Source organism: Homalodisca vitripennis, chromosome 2, assembly GCF_021130785.1.
Source record: "Homalodisca vitripennis isolate AUS2020 chromosome 2, UT_GWSS_2.1, whole genome shotgun sequence".
NCBI classification, from domain to species: domain Eukaryota; kingdom Metazoa; phylum Arthropoda; class Insecta; order Hemiptera; family Cicadellidae; genus Homalodisca; species Homalodisca vitripennis.
This window is the reverse complement of record NC_060208.1, coordinates 215787041-215812075: the sequence shown is the minus strand read 5'-3', so window position 1 is coordinate 215812075 and position 25035 is coordinate 215787041. Positions and strand designations below refer to the sequence as shown.

Below are 25035 nucleotides of genomic sequence, written 5' to 3'. Positions count from 1 at the left end.
TCTTCCAGGCAAAGCGGTCTCTAAACTCTGTCAGCAGTTTAGTTAGGGCTTTTCTTTTCTCTGGGGATAATTGCGGAATTAATATCTATGTTCGCCTCCTCAAGCTCGCTCTTTTCTTGTCTTGCTCCCTCGACTTCGCTGGTCGGTTTCTTCTCGCAGTTCACAGATTTCATATACCTTACCGCTAACACTTCGCCTCTTTGTAGGCACCTTTTATCATCTGCCAGATTCATCACCAATACTTGGTTAGGTGGCTCGGCGTGAGTCAATCCGTAGGGCAATAGAACAGATTTTTCTCTAAATATTCCTTCCTTTGGTTCCATAACTCCTAAAGTGGGCAACAAACCTTCGTACTTAATTTTCAGGAGTCTCTGACTTCTTGGAGGGAGTTCAGTAGAATCATCACATATTACTCTCGCCTGTATCTGTTGTCTTTCTTCAAACTGTATGTGCTTTCAACCACGAGGGGTCTGGAGGTGGACGCAAATACTTGGCGTCTTTTTCCGCGCTGAGGAAATCTACTGAGATTTTTCTTCCGTTGGCGATTATAAATTGGGCTCTTCACCTCGAGAAATCTATTGTTGTACCAAACTTCAGGTGGAAATCGTTACCCAGGATACAACAGTCACCCACTCCTTTGGCCACAAACACTGGGAACAATATCACACAGTGGCTGATTTCTAAGATAATTTCTATTCTACCCAAAATCTGTACCGGCTCATCGGTGGCTGTCTTAAACATTCATTCCTTGTACTGCTTTGATCCTGTCTCTCACGTTGGCTACCAGATTCTCATCAACACAACTCACACAGGCCCCAGTATCTAATATAATTGGCATTGTCCTCTGATTTAATTTTCCTTTTATTTCCAATACTCCCACGGTTCTAACAGTACTGGCCTCGGGACGAGGGAATTCCTTGGGTATAGCGTGGGTAAAATCTCCACGGCGATACTCATGGCGTGGATTTTACGGTTGTATCTCCTCCATGTGTCATACCATTCTCGGCGCTCATGTTCTTGGCACAAGACGCTCATCCTCTGTTGTCGGGAGCTCATTCTAGCGGAACCACTCGCTCCCTGATTTAGTGGTTCCCTCTGTCGTTTCCCTGATTTCCTGAGCGACAGGCAACAGCATAATGACCGGGTCTATTGCACTGGTAGCATATCACTCTCCCGGACCGTCACTAGTTCTTCCACGATTCGAGGTGGAGTAGGCTCCTCTTGCTCTCCCTCGGTTCCACCTTCCATACTGTTCACCATCTTGTGCTCTTCTTTCCCTCGGAACTTCGAACTGAACCCTTGGCTGTTGCTTATTGTTCTCAGTCATGCGGCCTCGTGTATCTCGATTCTTCTCCTGCTGTTCTAGAAGACGCATGCTTAACTTGGCAAATTCAGATTGTTAAGTTTTTTCTAGTTTGCTTTCTAGCTCCTGTGTTCTTTCCGTTCTTTGATGGCTGACTGGCGTTCCCTGTAGTTGTCGTCTTTGATGAGACTTCCCCCAGTAGGTGGTTCTACCGCTGTCCAGCCATGAAACGTGCGGTCTGGATCTTCCTTACGTTAGCCAGTAGGCTTTCTAGAGTGTCATTGGTCATCACCATCACTTTCTCCAATAGAGATGGCCTTAATCCTCTTAAAACATGTTTGATCTTAGTTCTCTCGTTCATTCCGGGGTCCACTTTTTGAACATAAATTTAACACATCTTGTACATACGATTCTACGGGCTCCTCCTCCCCTTGCATCCGCATCCGCAGTCGGAACTCCATCTGTTCATCCCAAGCGATTGCTTGAAACGTATCCTTCATTCCATTCTTTACCCGCTCCCAGGTGATATTGGCCTCCTAAAGATTGCTCTAGGTTTTGTACCATTTCAGAGCGGCCCCATTCCAGGTAACAGGGGAGAATAACCAACATCTTATCCTTCGTTCCAGCCATTGGCCTTTGCCACTCTCCCAAAATTGGGGCTAGATACTCCTCCACGTTGTCCTCCATTCCGCCCCTGAACGTTCCTGGAGTAATAACAAGGCCCCCCTGGCTTCAGCCATAGCTTCTACTTTCCTCTTCACCGTCAGGACCACTACCAGGTGGGGGAATTAAATCGACTTCAGCTACGGTTCTTACTTCCTCAAGATGTCTTTGGGGTTGTGTTTGTCCTGGGTCTTCGGGAACACACTCACTAACTGATGTCAGCCTTGGACTGACTTCTTGTTTTTACACTAAACTTGATGTTTGGGGACGACATACGATTGCTCCACCCTATCACGAATTAAGGTTTAAATAAAAAACCAATCAGAACAAATTAAATCAAAACAAAATCAAAATCACAATCACAATCCAAATCAAATCAACAATTTAAATATACATATTCCCCTGAACACAAGGGTTATTCAAAACACCCACAACATTTTCAATGCCGCGACAGTCGTCGTACCAATTGGGTTTGACCTGGCCTACCCATGGACAAGCTCTCTTTTTTTTTAACTACTTTATAAAAACAAAAACTATTTCTCAAAATTATTCTATTCACCAATAAAAAGAAACACCTTTGTTTACATCACGGGTAGGTTGCCTCCCTTACCGGTACCTTGGTTCGACGCACTGTGGCTGCTAAGTAGGCTACTCTTACAACAACTACAAAATTATGTACGGCTTACAAGCTACGAGAAAACAAATAAAATTTTTTACTCCAAATTACACTTTGCTTTCAAAAGGTTAACTACAATTATTTGGATCAAATAACTTAACTTGTCTCTCTGTTCTTTTAATCTACATTTTTTTCAACTTAAATCAATTTTACTTAAAAAAAAAACAATCCGAATTTTAAAAAGAAATATTCACTATTATATTATATTACTATTAAATATTATATTACTAACCTGGGATCGTTAATCCGTCTTTGGTTCTGGATCACCTCAGGATACCCGGCTGCCTCCACCAATTTGTCACGCCTCCTGCTCAGCTGGGGCGAAGGGGGTGTACTCAGGAATCAAACGCAGCTCAGATTACAGCAAATTTATTCAAACGACAACACTTCCGAACCATGGACACCACGCGTCACGACCATCACTAGGCTAAGCCCTACACTAGATCGGCCCTCAGGGAGCTCGGACGTCCGCTCGCGCCGGAGTCTCTCACGTACCACACCGCCTCGGGCGCTCACCTTGCTGACCCTCCCCCTCCAGTACTTCCAGACGGCGGGAACATGGGCCCCGACGTCACACAATATAATTCCCTATTACATACGAAAAATAAAATTAATTCATGATTTTAGCTTATAATACACGTTACTTTTAAAATCTAGTTTACTTATACAGTTTGATTTATCAGAATATTGTATAAAATAAATATTTTCCTAATTTTTTATATTTTTATTTTAATTTATAAATTTACGTTCCAATAAAGCCCAAACATTTATAAAATTGTCAAACAAAGGTATTAATTTACTGCTAAAGATATTAAAAATGGCATATGTATAGTTTATTATTACATTGGGACGTTAACTTTTCAAATCTAATAGAAACCTGTAATTTAGGTGGCCCACGAAAGAGAATACGATACACCAGAAGAAGAAGAGAAAAGAAAGAATATTTTCCTGGAAAACCTGCAGTTTGTACGAGAGCACAATGACAAGTTTGAAAAGGGCGAAGTTACTTTTGATGTTGAAATAAATAAATTTTCCGATTTGGTAAGTAAATAAATACTCATAGGTTTACAAAAAATAACTATCGGTTTTAGTATGATGTGATGATATATCGTCCTGTGTGAGACACTACGTTAATTAAATTTATCGCAGGAATTTTGTTCTAGATATTTCTATATATTAACCTGTATTTGAAATGTATATATATACTGAAGATATTTTTAATACTTTAACTAAAAAAATTAATATATTCTAAATACCTTGCAATTGAATTACTTATATTTTATAGATATTTTTAAGTTCTAATGCATGTAAAATATTAACAGGGAATTGAATAAAAAATTACGTTATACAATTATATGGAAAATGCTTTTACTAAAGAGTTAGAGATACATGTATCAAATTCCTCTCTACCACTCAAACTCATACAGTATACTGTATAATTACGTTAGTGTGATAAAATTGCGGTGGGCTTATACTTTATATAGAAAATTACAAAATTGCTTATCTTTACTAAATTTACTGTAGATAAAGTTAAAGTCCACATATGAAATTAATTAAAAACTTAAAATACAACAAAAAAGTTTGTATTTATTGTAATAAACACAATACACTTCAATATGAAGGAACAAGAATGAAAGACACATAGAATCACTTCAGCAGGAGTTTGAGGGTTACACGTTTTCTTTAATGGGAGAACCATGGGTGGGTCCAAACATTGGGTTAATACAGAAGAACTCAAAGAACACTAACATATAACAACTATAATAGGCAGTGTTGTTAGTAAGATGACGGTTAAAAATCGTAGGGCTATATTATCACTCTTAACAGCTTTGCTAGTAATCGTCGAAAACGCGGCATATACGTCAGCCTCACGCACAGAGGCAAACGAGAACCAACAGACGGCCGCATCCGGAGAAGCATCCCTCAACACGGTGACATAATCGCAAGCTGAAGATTTATCTATTGGTAAATTTAAAAAAGTAGTCTTTAATAAATTACATTGATGTCAAAAAAATATGTATAGACATTTGATTTTATAATATCTATCCCTAAACCATGCCCCATGTTTTCGATTCATATTAACCAGGATTCTAGTATTTATAGTAACTAAACATATAACATAGCCCTTTTCACTACTCAAAAGTTCCCATTCAATGCAAGCCAAGGTTTTAGATGTTTTTAGTTTTAGATGTTTTTACTAATTGACTAGTATTACAGTCTAAAGTCTTAGTACAGTATTAGTACTACAGTCTAGATTGCCTAGCCAAGCAAAATATATTAAGTTTACCAATATCTTGTATTTAGTCTATTTGTTATATTGTGCAAAATAAACATATATGAATACAAATACATACGTTCAACTCCCACACAGACCACCGAGGAGTTTGTGTCAATGATGAATGGCTACAAGCGCCCAGATGGATACGAGAGTACTGGAGATAAATTCGACGACTCAGAGAACGTCAGGCTCCCTAAGCACTTGGACTGGAGGAAGAAAGGAGCTGTCACTGAAGTCAAGGACCAAGGATCTTGTGGATCTTGCTGGGCGTTCAGTGCTGTAAGTCATTGAGCGGTCATAAAATTTTTAATATAGATTATTAGTGATATATTGACATCTCAGTCTTGTATATAAGCAAATAGATCTAAATGTCTATAAAACCGTTTTGAAGTGACGTTGTGTTAAACAGACTGGAAGTCTCGAGGGTCAACAATACCTGAAGTCTAAGAAGCTGGTGTCACTCAGTGAACAGAATCTTTTGGACTGCTCAACTGCTGAAGGAAAACAATGGGTGTCACGGTGGTCTCATGGACAAGTCTTTCACTTACGTACAAAAGAACAATGGCATTGACACAGAGGCATCTTACCCCTACGACGGTTACGTACGTAAAATAATATTCCTTCCTTTTTCATATAACTTATATTTTGTCCTGCAAAAAATAATGCTAATGTTATGTAGAAATATATTTTACACAACCTGATAGGATGTTACTGAAATCAGTCAAAACTTGTTGATATGTGTCTTAGTTAAAAAAATAGCACTTTTTACGCTAATTTTTATACGTACTACTTAATTATAACAGTGCTAGAAAATATTCCAGATCTTATTTTGCTGCCATTTATAGTAAAATATAAGGGCGATGAGAGCATGTTCTCATACTCATGATTTTTAATTTCATGTTTTATACTGGAATTTCGGATACCTTTAGTTACACATTAATAAATAATATACGTGTTTTAATTTACAGGTTGGCACTTGCCGCTACAACGCCACGAACAATGGAGCCACCGACACTGGATATGTTGACATCACCTCAGGCAGCGAGAAAGGCTCTGCAGAAGGCTGTGGCCACGGTTGGGCCGATCTCAGTCGCAATTGACGGTAGCCACACTTCCTTTAAACACTACAAGAGTGGTAAGTTCATACTGCAGTAACTAACTCCACCTGTGACAAGTCGACTAACATTGTATTTTGTCCTCATCAAGTAATGTGCTCTCATTGATTTCCAGGAGTGTACCAGAATCCCTACTGCTCTTCTATATATCTAAGCCACGCTGTTCTGGCTATTGGCTACGGCTCAGCCAAAAAGGGCGGCGCCTATTGGCTGGTGAAGAACTCCTGGGGAACTGACTGGGGCATGAAAGGCTAACTTATGATGGCCAGGAACCACGATAACATGTGCGGTATCGCCACAATGGCTAGCTATCCCAAGGTTTAAGCACTTCCTTTGTATATGACATATGGACGAGTTATTAAATTTCCCTGAGCATTGAGAACTTAGTTATTTTTTACCTTATATAAATATTAGTACACTTTTGTTTTGTATTGTACTAACTATACAAGCGAAAACTCTTCATAGACATACACAATAGGTTTGATTTTTACTTTTTTAGTCAAGGAATAAACATATTATGAAGTTTCCTTTTTAAATAAAAAAATGAATTGTATAAAAAATAACGATCAAAATTAATAATAAACTTAGTAAATATTTTTGTAAATATCATCCATTATTCATATTTTGAATTGGTAATTTTTAAATTTTAACATAATGCATATTACACGCACACAATTTATATTAAGGATTTTTTTGTTAAAATACCACAGAGAGTGAATATATCCTTTAATAAATATTTCATTTCATAAAATATTTTTGTACGCTAAATTAAACAGTAATATGTATTGATCAGAAATATGTGACGGATTTCCCGCAGAACAATGTAAAGTTTTAAGACAAAAGGAATTGGACCATAAAATTTTGCCACAGAAATTGAAACATCCTTTAAAGAATCTTCTTTCGACTATTACGAGTGAATAAATTATTACCTTAACAGTTAACTAAATTTACAAAACCCCAGCAGGTTATATGATACTGAAAGAGATAAGATGTATTTTTGGCTGTATATCTTTAAACAATATCAGTTCTGTTCATATTTTTTATGTTTAAATTTTGAAAAAGTCTTGAGTAATACACGTTACACTACATACTTTGTTAATTTTATTTATTACAGTGTAAGACAGTTTTACAAATAATTTCAGGATTAAAAATAAAACTTTTTATCTATTGGAAGTAACTAAATACAAATTATTTATTCTTTTATTTAAACGTTTAATTTTTTCTTTTTTGGTTAGTATTCATAATTTAAATACGGCTATGAACATCGACTGTAAAATGATATTATGTATTAAAAATTATATTTCACATAAATATGGACTTAATGATAAACTGTCCTCAAATGTATGTATGCTACTTTAGTATGTACAATAAAAAAAAAAAAACTGTGAATCCCTAAATACCTCAAATAATTAAGTAATGAAACCCAAATAATCCTCAAGAAGATAGTTATTTCCGCTGAAAAATATAAAAATATTCAATAATTAACAAAAATCCTTCTACAAAAATTATTAAGTGGTTAAGATTTCTGTAAAAATGAACTTTATGTTGGTTGTGTGTCCAAGTATGAACGTAATTTAAGCGTCATTGATGTATGATACGCATATACATATCATGAGGAAAAAGAATATGTCTGCCGGAAGGATGAAAACTTGTTTTGTACTATTTCCTATCTGTCTGTCTGAAGGACATCTAAAAAACGAAATGAGCAAAAATGATTTGAAATGATCCATTTTGAATGTAGCATTCACAGTTAGCGGAGCCTGGTACGAAACGTATTGTGGTGTAATCATACGTTATGCTATTAGGACAAATATGAAAAATAAAATACGATTGGTAACTTATGTTGTGTTTAAAAACAGAAAAGTATGTATGAAATCATCAACAGCGACAGAGAAAAAAAGCCAGATGTTTCCGAAAAGGGGGCGATCGTGATCACATTGAAACAGCAATAAGTTGATCATTGATGACTAGACCAGAATGTCATCAGATCATTAATCAAACTCATGAGATATAGATGACATTGTTTGCAACTGTCTAGTATTCATGGCAGGATAGGTTTGATTTACTGTTAGAAACTGAATAAAATTACTTAGTGTACACAGAGTTGACAATACAGTTACAGAAACAAACTTTGATAAAAACTTTGTATGATAAAATGTTTTTTCTGCATTTATTACGCTTAAATACTATATGAAGCAGAATATGCAAATATAACGTGGCTGGCTGCAACTTGTATGTTTATCACTGGGTTCACATACCTTCCTACTTAAGGCCAATCTTCAATGTTCAAATGCAGACGTAGTGTGAAAAGCGGTACTTTAACAGCCTATTCAGAGATAGGAAAGAACTCTTTTAAGATGTTCAGTTGATATTTTCAATAATTACCCTTTATAAGACGAGAAATCGATATTGTAAGGTCATATAAAAGTTTCTAAAGCTTACGAAGAAATACACTTCAGTCCAAGGCTGAGTAAAATGTGGTTCAAGAAATATTCTAAGAAATGTTCACCTACTGCTCGAACAAATCAGTAAAACAGACAGATCTCATATCAATTACCCCTTTATTTCTCAAATTCAATATCATCTCGTACTTTGTTAGATTTTTTATTTCTTGATGTAAATATCACAGTATGTCTCAAACCACCTGTTAAGTTGACGGCTTCCTTTTGAGTTGATCTTATGGTTCACTTTCTCTGCTCATATTCACTAATCGTAACGTTAATATTCAACAGTACACTTGTTGTACTTTGTGGTTAGAACATGTTTGAATAATTATTTTTATTTAGTATGTTACTGGATGTTACGTTACCAACAAAAGCTTCAATACCTTTTTAATTTCCGAGGCTTGTTGATGGCAAAAGCTTTCAACATAAAAGTAGCATAATCAGAACCTCGAATCGTAGTAATCCGCTATCTCCATATTAACCAAAATAAATACAGCAGAAACAAAGAATAAATATAAAACCACCAAAACAAATTTTACGATACCTAGAATTCTTTCCGTTAGAAGCTTCGCGAGATAAAGTGAACTTACAACGGGATTTTATTTCAAATTTTGTGTGCTATTGAGCAATAGTAGTTTAAAGAAAATATTTAAAAATACTTTAGTACAAAATATCTTGATAGTACACAAAGTTGGGCCTGGAGCCTATTTTGGTGAAATACCTTGCAAGGAATGGACGGAACACATGGTTAGAGATCCCTGAGGACGTAGCAATGAATACTGAGTACGCATAGTTGATTCAAAATATGAATATAGGACATAAATCCTATTGCAATAAAAAGCGACTATTTGTCTAATCTACTTTCAGTACATGGAGAGGTATTTGGAACATTTACTCTTCTGGACATGGCTCCCTAGTCTGCAGTATAAAATTTGTGTTCAATCTCACTCCTTTATAAATAATAGGATAAACCTATTATTGCACTTGTAAATCGTAATAATATATATATATATATATATATATATATATATATATATATATATATATACATAAGAAATAGGTTATTCTCTTCTAAAAAATAAACCACGTTATATGAATTCCAAAAATGTATAAATTTTCGTGTATCTAGGTACACTTCTTCAGATAAACATAACTTGTATAAAATATTTACACAAATTGTGACAAAAAAATAGGTAAGAACACAAACAAGAAAAACATACATTATAAACAAATACAGTAGATCAGCAGCTGATGGTCCACGACATGACGTGTGTGAATAAGTAGACGAAAAAACTAATTTATCTTAAATTAAGACCCCTTGGATGTCTTCTCTGAAGTACCAATTGTTGTACAGTTTCACTTTTAAATTGCTAAAATTAAATTAAAATTACACAGAAATTAAATTCACAGAACTATTATTCTTTAGTTTGGTTTAGTTTTATTGATGATGTATTTTTTTCTGTGGGATCATAGTGAAGAACACCTTCTAGAATTTCTACATGCATTGAACACGTTTTCAACCTTCAAATTTACTTGAATTTTCTTATGAAATTAACAGCCTATTCAAATATAGGAAAGAACTCATTTAAGATTTTCAAATGATATTTCCAATAATTAGCCTTGAAAAGACGAGAGATCGATGTGTAACTTGTTGCAACTTGTATGTTTATCACTGGGTTCATATACCTTCCTACTTAAGGCCAAATCCTCAATGTTCAAATGCAGACGTAGTGTGAAAAGCGGTACTTTAACAGCCTATTCATAGATAGGAAAGAACTCTTTTAAGATGTTCAATTTATCATCTCGTACTTTGTTAGATTTTTTATTTCTTGATGTAAATATCACAGTATGTCTCAAACCACCTGTTAAGTTGACGGCTTCCTTTTTAGCTGATCTTATTCTTCGCTTTCTCTGCTCATATTCACTAATCGTAACGTTAATTCAACAGTGCAATTGTTGTACTTTGTGGTCAGAACATGTTTGAACAATTAGTTTATATTTTAGTATGTTACTGGATTTTACGTTACCAACAAAAGCTTCAATACCTTGCTAATTTCCGAGGCTTGTTGATGGCAAAAGCTTTTCAACATAAAAGTAGCATAATCAGAACCTCGAAACGTAGTGATCCGCTATCTCCATATTAACCAAAATAAATACAGCAGAAACAAAGAATAAATATAAAAACCACCAAAACAAATTTTTACGATACCTAGAATTCTTTCCGTTAGAAGCTTCGCGAGATTAAGTGAACTTACAACGGGATCTTATTTAAAATTGTGTGTGCTATTGAGCAATAGTAGTTTAAAGAAAATATTTAAAAATACTTTAGTACAAAATATCTTGATAGTACACAAAGTTGGGCCTGGAGCCTATTTTGGTGAAATACCTTGCAAGGAATGGACGGAACACATGGTTAGAGATCCCTGAGGACGTAGCAATGAATACTGAGTACGCATAGTTGATTCAAAATATGAATATAGGACATAAATCCTATTGCAATAAAAAACGACTATTTGTCTAATCTACTTTCAGTACATGGAGAGGTATTTGGAACATTTACTCTTCTGGACATGGCTCCCTAGTCTGCAGTATAAAAATTTGTGTTCAATCTCACTCCTTTATAAATAATAGGATAAACCTATTATTGCACTTGTAAATCGTAATAATATATATATATATATATATATATATATATATATGTATATATATATATATATGTATATATATAAGTAGATATGAATATGGCGTTTCTAGACCACTTTCGGAGCCAACAGTAAATCAATGGAAAATACTGTTTAAAGGACAATAAAGGAATCTGTAAAATCAAACAGTAACCTACGAATGAAAAATAACCGAATCTATAGCTGTTTACTTCTACTTTCTTAAGCTGTTTTAATGTTAAATCTCCTTAGAATCAATGTAAAGTCTTCGAAATCTTTTATTATACAAAGTTAATTGTAACACATTCTTTGTCTTTTTCCCAGTAACAATCAAGTGTAATTTATCATGTTTATTCAATTCTTTAATCTTTTTTCATCCAAAACAGTCAAAAATCTGTTCGGCAAGTGTACTTTACAATCTTCCAACTCGGCAAATATTGTCATACCAAATTTATGTTTAATTTTCTCCAAATTCAAAATTTTTTATTTCTTATTTTCTTCTAAATCAATTAATTTCTTATATTCTTTAAATATTAGTTCACCAACTTCATTTAATTCCTTTAGTAGCTCCATTTACAACCCGTGGGGGAATGGCATCCTCATCGGCATCAGCCACTGTCCCAGATGGGATCGTGGGTGATGTACCATCCTCGTCTTGTGCTGCAACTTCTAAGGGAGTGGCAGGGCAAGGGGTAGGGAAGCCACCTTCCCTTGTCACTATTCCAGTGACAAGGGTAGAAAACCTTTTCCCCCTCTTAGTTTGGCCCTGAAATTGAGAGTAGCTACCTATCCCTTCCTTTCCTGATGGTCCCACCCCTACTTTACCAACAACCCCAGACTAAGGTGTTATGCGTACCCGTGCTGAGAGTCTCGTGGCACTGGGGGTATATTCAGTGTCTACAACGGAGCCTTCTGGGAACCATGGGGACACCCAGTCGTAATTACCCTTATCTTCCTAATCGGGTCACTGGGAAGATGGACGCAAAAAACCCGGTTCTCGTGGGATCAGAATGGAGAAATGAACCAAACCAAAAACAAAACCAAAAAACTGAAACTCAAGAGGTAGCGAAACTCAACCAGAAGAGCTACCGATTGAACAACTAAGAGTGTCTGAGATGACCCCAATGGAGGAAGACAGACTTCTCTTGTCAGAAGGCGAAGTTTCGGCCGGAAGAGCCAAAAAAGAAGCGGCTCTCGAGAGGCGAAACTACGAAAGCGGAGGATAGAAGAGGCTATCGCTAGAGGTGAGCCGATAATCCCCCGGAAAGAAAGGCAGAAGAAGAGGTGGGAAGAGAAAAACCGAGCTCTTGATGAAACCAAACAACAACGAAGCCGGTTCCTCAAAAGGGAACTTGGTTGTTGTTGGGGCCTCAGAGCAAGGGAAAACTCATTCCGCACCAGCCCAAAAACAACAAACCCCAAGCTATTCAGGTGTGAAGAGGCAGCGATCGCAGCTGACACCTGAAGAACAAGCAAAGGGAGGGGAGAAAAGAAGGAAGGGGCATGATGGAGGTTGTCACTAAGAAGACACCCGAAACATATGCCGAAAGGATCTCTGTGGAGAGAAGCTGGCTATTGTCCGGCTCGAACACCCAGAAGTGAAGCTATCGACGGAAGAAGCCAACAACCTGAAGAAAGTGCTGGGCAAACGCGCCTTTAAGGGCAAAAACGTTAGGATGTCCAGCTGTCATGTTGAAGGTGGAGCGATAGTGGTCGGCTGTGTTAACACAGAAACAAAGGTGTGGCTAGAGAAGCAGGTCCAGGAGCTGAGTCCTTTCGAAGGGGTTCAGCTGAAAATGGGCCCAGCTAAAAGTCTGGTAAGGATGTTTAAAGTATCCACTTTTATCCCTAAGGACATCGAGGTGGACAGCAAGCAAAGAGCTGTTCGAAGCCCTCAAAAACCAGAATGACCTTGACACGGATCAATGGACTGCTGTTGGAGGGAAATCTAGTACCAACGGCGAATTCCTGGTCCTTCATGTGGACGAAGACTCCCTGAAGAAGCTGAAGACTCTGGCGATGCGCCCATTTTTGGGCAGTGACAGGATCACCCTTCAAGCTGCAGGGAGGGGTAATGATCAATAGTGGATGACAGCGGTGCTCCAGATAAACTTACACCACAGCAGAGCAGCTACGGGCAACACTCTGCCAGAAGATCCTGGCTGACGGACATAGGCGTGGTCCTGATCCAAGAACCATGGACCATTGGCAGCCGTGTGATGGGGATGAGCACCCGCTAAAGGTAATTTGATATATGATTCTGGCAGTAACAACCCTAGAGCATGTATATATGTCAGTAACAAAATCAAATCACTAAAAAATGGCACAAAATGTGTTCTAGAGACACAGCCGTGACAGAGGTTCACTTGCAGACAGGTGATGGCAACATCAGAATCCTGTTTGCATCAGTTTACCTCCCATACGATTCTCCAGAACCACCGCCAACTGCGGAGATGAGGCGGTTTGTGGAGTTCGGAACCCTTACGCGGAGGCACCTGATTGTCGGTTTGTGACGCGAATGGCCCACCACACCGCTTGGGGGAGCAGCAACATCAACAATCGGGGTGAGTGCTCTTGAATTTCATAGTAGAATCTAACTTAGTTATTATGAATCAAGGCTGTAAACTACTTTTGTACAAAGAAGAGGTACAGGGGTAAGAGAAGAGGTCTTAGATATAACTCTGACTAGCAACTTTATTGCAAACTAAAGTTTTAAACTGGAGTGTGCTTGATGAAGCATCTGCTTCAGATCATCATAAGTATATCTCCTTTGACATGAGGTCGTATAAAATAAAGGAGACCTATAGAAACCCAAAGAAAACAGATTGGGTAGCTTTCAATGCAGAGCTAAAAAACAATCTAGTAAGGGAAAATGGGTATCAGGGGCAAGGGGTCGAGGACATGGCGAACTCTTTGAAAAACGCCATGATAGAATCGTACCACAAAGCCTGCCCGTGATTGAGAAAAACTCAAGGAAAAAAGCATGTTGGTGGAACCAGGGGCTGGAAACCTTGAAGAAAAAACCTTCGCAGAGCATATAATACATGCAAACGTGCAGGGAACTGGGATAGGTACTCTGCTGCTCTAACAGAGTACAATAAAGAGGTGAGAAGAGCTAAGAGAAACTCGTGGGAGAGAATTCTGTCAGAGTATTGATAAGGCTCCTGACTGCGCAAAACTCCAAAAAGAAGTCCTAGCTCGAAGCCCCACAAATGCGGTGGTGGGTACTATACTTAGGGGAAGATGGGACTCACACCAAGGATCCTGAGGAGACTCTTCAGTGTTTTACTGAACACACACTTCCCAGGATCGTTTCAAACCAGTGAAACAGTTGTTAGTGAATGGCGGCGAGAACCTAGAGATAGCTCGTCTAAGGTGGGACTGGAACTGTTGCAAAGACTGTCATCAACTACTTAGGGATAAAACGGGCCTTGGAGTCTTTTAAGCCGTTCAAATCACCAGGTACCGATGGCATTTTTCCCGCTTTACTGCAGGAGAGTGGGGACTTGGTGATACCCTGCTCCTACGACTGTTTAGAACTAGTCTAGCGACAGGAGTCATACCCTCATCTTGGAGGACCTCTAGGGTTATATTTATCCCGAAGCCAGGCAAACCCTCCTATGAGGTTGCAAAAGGCTTATAGACCAATAAGCCTAACATCCTTCTTTGTCAAGACATGGAGAGAGGTTCTGGATAGGCATTTAAGGGACACAGTCCTCATCAATCGTCCCTTACATCCAAATCAACATGCCTATCAGAAAGGTAAATCTTGTGAAACAGCCCTACACTGTCTGGTTGGCAAGATTGGAGCAAGCTATTGAACAAAAGGAAATAGCTTTAGCAGTGTTCCTGGACATAGAAGGAGCTTTTGATAATACGAGTACTCACTCTATAGTGTCTAAGCTTACATCCAGGGGTACGGAGGAAAACTGTTGTTAGGTGGATAAGTAACATGCTTAAGAGCAGAAGAGCACAGGCATCTCTGTGGCGGAATCACAAGAGAGGTCAAAACGCAGCGAGGATGTCCACAAGGAGGTGTATTATCACCAAGCCTGTGGAACATAGTTGTGGATGACTTACTCTGGACTCTGAATGAACAGGGTATGTATGCTCAAGGCTATGCAGATGATGTTGTTATACTCATAAGAGGTAAGCATATGGTAACGTGTCTGGAAATGATGCAGAGAGCACTGGCCATTGTGGAGCGATGGTGTGTACGAAGAAGGACTTGTAGTAAATCCTTCGAAGACCGTCATGATACCATTTACAAGAAGAAGGAAACTGGAAATCACACAGCCAGTCCTATGTGGGGGCCAGATACAGTTAAGCAGGGAGTTCAAATATCTAGGTGTCAAACTGGATGATAAACTCACCTGGAATTGTCATATGGAATACATAATCAGACGATCTCAGACTACATTGATGATGGTGAGACGTGCAGTAGGATGCACTTGGGGGCTTAGACCCGACATGTCCACACTGGTGTACACCAGAGTCATTAGGCCAATGATGGTGTATGGCTCAGTGGTATGGTGGCCAAAAGTCCAAACAGGTGACTGCCGCAAAAAAAACCTGTCAAAGGTACAGCGGTTGGCATGCTTGGGGACAACGGGTGCCATGAGAGGAACACCAACCGCTGCTATGGAAGTAGTGCTAAACCTCCCACCCCTAGACATATTCGTCATAGGAGAGGCTAGGATGGCTGCCTACAGACTGAAGTGCAATGGGGAACTGGCATTATCACCATGCTAGTAAGCACTCCAAGATCGTTTGACATTCTCAAACTGGATATTCTAGAAATGATGTCTGACAGAATGGCAAAGGTTACGGACTGGGAAAAAACCATTTCAAGTCAACATTGTTGAGAGGAAGGAATGGTCAAAAAGGTGAGCCTGACTACATGAAGAAGGCTCTAACCTGGTACACGGGACGGGTCAAAGACTCTGAAGGGTACTGGGGCAGGGGGTCTGGGGAGCCAGACCGAGGGTTAACTTAAGCTTTAGCCTAGGTAAACTGGCAACTGTCTTTCAGGCTGAAGTTACAGCCCTTGCAGAATGTGCAAGAGTTAATGTGGAAAGGGGCTACAAAGGCAAAAACATCTACATTAACTCGGACAGCAGGGCTGCTCTGCAGGCCTTGGCCAACCATGACTGTAATTCGAAGGCAGTCTGGGAATGCCATAAGGTCTTGAAATTGCTGGCGAAAAAACCAATAAAGTTATTTTAACTTGGGTGCCTGGACATAGAGGAATCACAGGAAATGAAGGGGCAGACGGTTGCGCTAACTTGGGAGCCAACCGTCTTCTTACCGGTCCTGAACCAAAACGTGTGGGGTCTCATATAACTTAGCACGTAGATCAGTTACCAAGTGTGGATGGCTAACAAACACCTACAACATTGGAGAAACACTGAGGGGAATGTACAGGCAAAGCGGATGCTCAAGGGACCATCTAGGAACATTGCAGCAGATGCCCTTAGAATGAGTAGAACGGAGATCAGAAAGGTGACTGGTTTTATTACAGGTCATTGGATATTCCGAAGTCACCTGAACAGAATAGGTATTCCAGTTCAGGAAACACTGTGCAGGAAATGTGGGGCGAGGCTGACGAAACAGCCCAAGCACGTCATATTTGAATGTCCGGCATTACAGAGCAAACGCTCAAGATCCCTAGGTGTTCTTATGCATACGGAAGAGGGGTTGGAACAGGAAGGCATTGTTCAGAAGATCTCATGGTTTTGTAAAGGCCTGGGATTTGATACAGCTTAAACCTGGGAGAGGGTGCACAATAAGCCGGATGGCTGAGAGGCAACTACCAGGCCTAGGGAAACCTGGCCCTCTGTTTTTAAAAAAAAAAAAAAAAAAAAAAAAAGCTCCATTTACATAGAAAAAAATATCTTATTTTATTTCAATTAATTTTTCGAAGCAAAATCACGAAGCTAGACCACGAAACCAGCTCACGAAGCTAGACCACGAAGGAAGACCACGAAGCCAGCTCACGAAGCTACACCACGAAGGAAGACCACGAAGCCAGCTCACGAAGCTACACCACGAAGGAAGACCACGAAGCAGCTATAAAAATTTCTGATATAGTCAAAAAGATTATCAATAGCACAATTGATGTAGATGAGTTACAAAATATTTCTGGAGGCCGACTGTATAAATATAGATTTAGACCAAAACACGGTTGTGGAATAAGAGAAACTCTTAAATTCTAAACAAACAACAAACTTTTTGATGGATACAATTTTATACAAATATAATATAGATATATATTATAGATATATATAATATTTATAATATATTTGTATAAAATTGTATCCATCAAAAAGTTTGTTGTTTGTTTAGAATTTAAGAGTTTCTCATATATCTATAATATATATCTATATTATATTTGTATAAGTGGCAATAGCCTAATTTAATTTCAATAAATATTGAATCGCAAAAAGTACTTGCTCCGCCGGGACTCGAACCCGGATCTCTCACTTGCCGGGTGAATGTGCTACCATTACACCACAGAGCCCTCACTTTTTACGATTCAATTATTTTGTATTTGGCCGTTTCTTTCACATATGTGTTTCAATAACCAAGTTAACATATGATCGGAAGACCAAATACCTGTCAAATGACTTCTGTTTACATTCATTAAATTTGTATAAGTGGCAATAGCCTAATTTAATTTCAATAAATATTGAATCTCAAAAAGTACTTGCTCCGCCGGGACTCGAACCCGGATCTCTCACTTGCCGGGTGAATGTGCTACCATTACACCAGAGAGCCCTCACTTTTCGATTCAATTATTTTGTATTTGGCCGTTTCTTTCACATATGTGTTTCAATACCAAAACTAAACATAATAATAAAAAACAAAATATTATTGAAATTATATATATATATATATATATATATATATATATATATATATATATATATATACACACACAAGAAATAGGTTATTCTCTTCTAAGAAATAAACCACGTTATATTGGTTCGAAAAATGTATACATTTTCGTGTATCTAGGTACACTTCTTCAGATAAACATAACTTGTATATATATTTACACAAATTGTGACAAAAAATAGGTAAGAACTCAAACAAGAAAAACAAACATTATAAATAAATACGGTAGATCAGCAGTTGATGGTCCACGACATAACATGTGTGAATGAGTAGACGAAAAATAAATTTATCTTAAACTAAGACCTCTTGGATGTCTTCTCTGAAGTACCAATTGGTGTACAGTTTCACTTTTCAATTGCTAAAATTAAATTAAAATTCCTAAATTCACAGGACCATTTTCCTTTAGTTTGGTTTCGTTTTATTGATGTTGTATTTTTTCAGTGGGATCATAATGAATAACTCCTTCAAGAATTTCTACATGCATTGAACAAGTTTTTAACCCTCAAATTTACTTAGAAATGTTCTTATGAAATTCTTACTTTCTTGGACGTAGATGTTTTTATAGAGTCTGGTTTATTAAACACTAAAATACATGTAAAAGACAGCAATACTATGCAGTATTTGAATTAAAATAGTTGTCACCCCACTTATGTGAAAAAAGTATTCCGAAGATTCTTTCAATTCGTGCGAAAAATCTTTGCAATAATAAGGACGATTTTATTAATTATATCAATAAGTTAATTTGTGGGTGTTAGAAAATTAGGATATCCCTATAAAGTTATCAAGAACAATTTGAATCAACCATCAAACAAAAATCATTATCCTTTTCCCAAAACGATCCGAAAATTTATAACACAATTTTATCCTAGCCTTCAGAAAATCAACTCAACCATGAGGACAGCCTTTAAGCTACTTCAAAGTTCTCAAGAAAACTAAGATTTATTTTAAAAATCTCAAAGAATTGTATTCAAAAGCCCACCTACATTAAACAGATTTTGGGTCTGTACTGATCCTCTAAAAGAGATATATAAGGAATCACAGTCTTTTGGTTGTAAACCTTGCCCAAAACCTCGTTGTGGAACCTGTAAGATCATGTCTACATGTAAAGATTTCAAAAGTTATGTTATCATCATGTATATTCGATCAAAGGAACTATCAACTGTGACACTAAAAACCTTAATTACCAGTATGACTGTAAATTTTGTGAAAAACAGTATGTCGGCCAAACATCGAATCCTTTACCCATACGAGTAACTGGCCATCGATTTGCATTGTCCATAGCTATATAGAAAACCCTTTAGCCAGTCACGCTATCAATGTCCATAAGCTTCCTTAGTAGATTTAAATTGAAATATATATATATGTGTTGTGTGTGTGTGTGTGTGTGTGTGTGTGTGTGTGTGTGTGTGTGTGTGTGTGTGTGTGACATATATATATAAATATATATATATATATATATAAAATGTGCGTTTTAAAAATATATTTTTACTGAAATTTACAATTTTCTTATCTAGAGAAAACGTTTAATTAATAGTAAGAGTTACTTTTAAGTTTACTCTATGCTTTGACGACTAGAAATTGACACACGTTTACAGTTGGAAATATATAAATTAAACGTATAATAGTCTGTTCATGGTACAGTGTTTACAATAAATAAAAAAGTCCATTACATTAAACAGGCTCTCTTTAAACGAATATGTATTATTTTTAGAGACCAAGATTTAATTTTCCGATAGAGCAATATTCTTAGAAGGGATCCTAAGAATGATAATGTAAAATTTAACAGATTGGATGGATTGTTTATGCGTGAAAGCAAAACAAAAAGTCACTTTCAAATTTATAATATTATTAGAAGGTATTTATACTGTAGAGTATATATGTATACATATATTTATTTCCAATAATTGGGAACATATATTTTTTAATCTTGCAAAAAGAAAAAAATACATACGAATTAAAAAGTACAGTGTTATATTCTCTTAACTGGGTCGTATAGAGGTAGTAAAGCACATAACACATTTGTACGTTTATATTTCAGAAGTACTATATTTATAGTTTCATGGAAAAACAACTACAAAACAACAAATCTTGTAATAATTGTGAATTTTTATTTTAAAAGAAAACTAAAACACAGTACATAGTTACATACAAAACCTAAAATACATATTTTCCTATAATCAGAACTTTTGAAGTTACACATTACCAAGGTAATTAGTATTGCCTTTGATAAGTTGTAAGAAATATTTGTGTAAAAGATATTGGAACTAATTAGGTATACAAAACAGTCCTTGTTTCCAAATAGCAAAAGTATATAATATGTTTCAGTTACATATACTGCATGGATTAAAGTAACGTTGGGTATTGTCTTAGAATGAAGGACTAATTTCTGCAAAAATAACTTCAGAGTAATGGTTTTTTGTCAGGTGTTTATTATAAGAGTGTTCTGTTGGCTATAATGGTAAAAACCATGAGGAAATATAAAGAAAATCTAGACAACAATATCTAGACAATAAAGAAAATCTTACATCATGTGTATTTCAAGAATAACGATTGAGGCATACCTTAGCGAATCTATAGCGTATTCTCCCAGAGAATCTTGTCTTCGTAAGATTCAGGGTATAGATTAAGATCAAATTGGTGAAGTGCTCTTGACTGATGTATTTACAACGAATAACTGGGAATGTCCATCACACTCAAGATAATGCTTGGAGGCCGTCTGACCCAAAACTGTATATAAATCGGACGCTCGAAAGAATCCACACTACAATCGTTCACACAGTCTGGAGGTCGAGACATTTAAACTGTAAGTGTTGTAGATTTCGTCGTTGCAATATTTATACTGTTACTTTTTTCTAGCATTGTAATTGTTTCATGAAATTTTCGAAAACAAATCTACTATCTGAGATGGATACATATAATGGTACATTGGTACATTTTGTATTCAGTATTAATTAAATTGCTTGGCGTCTTAAGCATAAAACCTATACAGAATTTCCTGATATAACATTTTATCATTACCTTTTATTATATTATAAGATATTATTATTTACGATGATTTCTAAGTTTTATGATAAAAATAAAAGTATTCAGAAGCATTTTTGCTTCTATTTCAAAATTTAACATTTGAAATATTAATTTTCAGGACCATTACTGGACGTTTTATGGTTTATTGATATAAAACATATTGATTAAAAAAACAAAGGTTTACATCACGATAAGAATCGTGTATTATTTATATCAATTCAATACGATAATGTAGTGGTTGTTAGATAATAACAAATAGAAGACCAAACCATTTTTCCAGGTAACCATGAAACTCTTACTTCTCTCTGCCATGGTGGCCGTCGCCCTCTCCCATCCTCCGGAAGTGTCCGAGGAAGATCATGCCCAATGGGAAATGTTCAAGGTAATACAGAATACATTTAGACCACGAAGGTTATGAAGAATTGTATAGAACGTAGTGAACTCTTCCCCACACAAAGTGTGACTATGATCTCCTGTTTGTAATCAGATTGACCTATATATTTTATACGAGAGTTGGAGGATATATAGCTGTATAAAAACTGTAGTTAGATTATATTAATCAAATCATTAACGTTCTTTTTAATATTACTGTAACAGAACAATATTCATGGATTCATGACATATATTATAGTCTGTAAATCAACTAGGTATATATTAAATGTTTATGTCTACTAAGAGTAATGAAAAAAACTACTAACCTAATAATAGTATAGTATGTAGTACGTAATAATATTAAAAATACATAGTAAAAAAGTATTCATTATATATAAATGATTATTTTAAAATTATATATATATATATATATATATATATATATATATATATATATATATATTACACAAAATAATTTCCTGTTATATACATAGAATTAAATTAATTCATGTTATAGCTTATAATAACCAATGGTTTTTAAAATCAATTTTTCTTATACAGGAATATTGTATCAAATAAATTATTCTTTTTATTTAAAAATTTTAATTTTAATTTATAAACGTACGTTCCAATAAAGTCCAAAAATTTTTAAAACTGTCAAACAAAGAGATTCATTTACTGCTAAAGACATTAAAAATGGTATATGTATAAGTAATATTACATTGGGACGTTAAATTTTTCAAATCTAATAGAAACCTGTAATTTAGGTGGCCCACGAAAGAGAATACGATACACCAGAAGAAGAAAGAGAACAGAAAGAATATTTTCCTGGAAAACCTGAAGTTTGTACGAGAGCACAATGAAAAGTTTGAAAATGGCGAAGTTACTTTTGATGTTGAAATCAATAAATTTTCCGATTTGGTGAGTACATAATCACTCATAGGTTTAAAAAAAAATAACGTTAGGATGCAGTATGATATGGTGATATCTAGTCCTTTGCGAGACACTATGATGATTAAATTTATCACACAAATGCTCTCCATAATTTTTTAATATATTGACCTGTATTTAAAAAGTATATATACAGACGATATTTTTATTACTTTACCCACAAAAATTTATATTTTATTAATACCGTGCAACTGAGTTTCATATTTTTTATTGAAATTTTAAAGTTCCTATGCAAATAAAATATAACCATGGATAGGAATAGAACATTTACGTTACTACATTATATGAAAAATGCTTTTCTTAAAGAGGCAGAGATAAGGCTATCAAGTCCTCTACCACTCAAACTCACACTGTATACAGTAAACTTACATTAGTATGATAATTTGCGGTAAAATTTAACTTATACTTTATATAGAAAATTACAAAAATTGCTTAACATATATTAATTGAAATTAAGTAAAATTAAAAGTCTACATATATAAAATGAATTAAAAACTTAAAATACAAACGAAAAGTATGTAATTATTTTAATAAACACAATACAATTCGATATGAAGAACAAAAACGAATGACACATTGAATTACTTTAAAAAAGAGTTTGAGGGCCACGTTTTATTGAATGTAAGATCCAGTGCTTGGTTCCAAACATCGGGTAATACAGCTAGTGTTATTCTATCTGTTATTTTGTGCATAATAAACATATATAAATACTTTCAACTCCCACACAGACCACCGAGGAGTTCGTGACCATGATGAATGGCTACAAGCGCCCAGTGGTACACGAAAGGACTGGAGATGCCTTCGATGACTCAGAGAACGTCAAGCTGCCTAAAAACGTGGACTGGAGGAAGAAAGGAGCTGTCACTGAAGTCAAGGACCAAGGATTTTGTGGAGCTGGCTGGGCTTTTAGTGCTGTAAGTCTTTGAGTGGTCATAAAATATGTACTCTAAATTATTAATGGTATATTGAAATCTCAGCTATATGCATGTAAGGAAATAGATGTAATTATTAATTTAAACTGTTTTGAAATGACGTTGTGTTAAACAGACTGGAAGTCTTGAGGGTCAACAATACCTGAAGTCTAAGAAGCTGGTGTCACTCAGTGAACAGAATCTTATGGACTGCTCAAATGCTGAAGGAAACTTTGGATGTCTCGGTGGTCAAATGGACTTTGCCTTTTCTTACGTGCAAACGAACAAGGGCATTGACACAGAGGCATCTTACCCCTACCAGGGTGGCGTACGTTAATAATACTCCTTGCTTCTTTCTATAACTTATATTTTGTCCTGCTAAAAAAAGCACGCTAATGTTGTGCAAATATCCTCAATACAAAACTAATAGAATGTGACTGGAATCATTATTAAGTTGTTGATATGTGTCTTAGTTAAAAAATAGCACATTTTGCGCTAATATTCATACGTAATACTTAATTATAACAGTGCTTGATAATATTTTAGACCTTTTTTGCTGTAATGTATGGTACAATATAAGGTAAATGTAACATTTTCCCATCCTCATTTTTTCATGTGTTAATACTTGATTTTCAGATACCTCCAGTTAAACACGAAAGAAAATATACATGTTTTAATTTACAGAGTGGCAATTGCCGCTTACAACCCCAAGAACAAGGGAGCCACCGTCACTGGATATGTTGACATCACCACAGGCAGCGAGAATGATTTGCAGAAGGCTGTGGCCACGATTGGGCCGATCTCAGTCGCCATTGACGCTCAGCACACGTCCTTTAAACACTACAAGAGTGGTAAGTTTATTCTGCAGTAACAACTCCACCTGTGACAATTCGAATAACCTTGCATTTGTCTTTATTAAGTAATGTGCTCTCATTGATTTCCAGGAGTGTACAAGAATCCTGACTGCTCTTCAACTGATGTAAACCACGGTGTTCTGGCTGTTGGCTATAGCTCGGCCAAGAAGGGTGGTGCCTACTGGCTGGTGAAGAACTCCTTGGGAAGTAACTGGGGCATGAACGGCTACGTCATGATGGCTAGGAACCACAATAACATGTGCGGTATCGCCACAATGGCTAGCTATCCCAAGGTTTAAGCACTTCCTTTGTATATGACATATTGACGAGTTATTAAACGTCCCTGAGCATTGAGATCTTAGTTACTTTTTAACCTTATATAAATATTAATAAACTTTTATTGTGCTAACTAAACTCTTCATAGACATGCACAATATATTGGTTTGTAGTTTTTTAGTCAAGGGGTAAAACATATTATGAAGTTTAGTTTCTTTAAATTAAGTTTATATAATATAATGATCAAAACTAATAGTAAACAATAATGAATAGTTCTCTAGTAAATATTTTGCATTATTTATATTTTGAATTGGTAAGCTATACAATTTGAATTATTTATATAACATGCACAAAATTTTATATTGAGGATTTGTTTTAGTTAAAATACCACAGTGAGTGTTTATGTTTAAGAAATATGTCATTTCTATAAATATTTGTGTACACGAAATTAAACAGTAATATGTAATCATGAGACATATGTGACATAACATTTTGTCTCAGAAATTCAAACATCCTCTAAAAAAATCTACTTTCGACTATTACGAGTGAATAAATTATTACATTTAACTCAATTTACAAAACCCCAGCAGGTTGCATGATACTGAAAGAGA

The 25035-nt window shown here is 36.1% G+C and overlaps 2 pseudogenes; both read left to right on the top strand.

Moving 5' to 3' along the window:
* Positions 1-5034: 5034 nt before the first annotated feature.
* On the top strand, positions 5035-6359 carry LOC124355397 (annotated as a pseudogene).
* A 15889-nt stretch (positions 6360-22248) lies between these two features.
* On the top strand, positions 22249-24447 carry LOC124355396 (annotated as a pseudogene).
* Positions 24448-25035: the final 588 nt, after the last annotated feature.